This window comes from Benincasa hispida, chromosome 12 (genome assembly GCF_027475165.1).
Source record: "Benincasa hispida cultivar pf3 chromosome 12, pf3_genome.v1.1, whole genome shotgun sequence".
Classification (NCBI taxonomy): Eukaryota; Viridiplantae; Streptophyta; class Magnoliopsida; order Cucurbitales; family Cucurbitaceae; genus Benincasa; species Benincasa hispida.
Window position 1 is genome coordinate 19,656,987 of NC_143489.1, and position 1,115 is coordinate 19,658,101.

The window sequence follows — 1,115 nt, forward strand, 5'->3', positions numbered from 1 at the left end:
ATATATATGGAAAGTTAAAAAAATCATCATATAATAATCCAGAAATTGCAATAGAAAAGAAAAAGCGAGGTTTGTGATGATTTTAAAATCTTTTATACTAGGTAATCTAGTATCCTTATGCATGAAGATAATCAATTCGGTCATTGTGTTCAGACTCTATTATGGATTTCTGACCACATTCTCCATAGGGCCCTCTTATCTCTTCCTTCTCCGAGCTCGGGTTATGGAAGAAGGAGCCGAGAAGAAAGTATCAGCAACAACAGGTTTTATTACAGGACAGCTCATGATGTTCATATCGATCTATTATGCGCCTCTGCATCTAACATTGGGTAGACCTCGTACAATAACTATCCTAACTCTACCGTATCTTTTGTTTCATGTCTTCTGGAACAATCACAAACACTTTTTTGATTATGGATCTACTACCAGAAACTCAATGCGTAATCTTAACATTCAATGTGTATTCCTGAATAATCTCATTTTTCAATTATTCAACTATTTCATTTTACCAAGTTCAATGTTAGTCAGATTAGTCAACATTTCTATGTTTCGATGCAACAACAAGATGTTATTTGTAACAAGTAGTTTTGTTAGTTGGTTAATTGGTCACATTTTATTCATGAAATGGGTTGGAGTGATATTAGTCTAGATACAGCAAAATAATTCTATTAGATCTAATATACTTATTAGATCTAATAAGTACTTTGTGTCAGAATTGAGAAATTCTATGGCTCGAATCTTTAGTATTCTCTTATTTATTACCTGTGTCTACTATTTAGGCAAAATACCGTCACCCATTGTTACTAAGAAACTGAAAGAAACCTCAGAAACGGAGGAAACAGAGGAAAGGGGGGAAAGCGAGGAAGAAACAGATATAGAAATAGAAACCACTTCCGAAACGAAGGGGACTAAATAGGAACCAGAGGGATCCACCAAAGAAGATACTTTTTTCGGAAGAAAAGGAGGATCCGAACAAAATTGATGAAACAGAAGAGATCCGAGTGAATGGAAAGGAAAAAACAAAGGATGAATTCCACTTTAAAAGGACACGCTATCAAAATATAAAAAGACCAGTTTATGAAACTTCTTACCCTCCGGATGGAAATAAAGAAAAT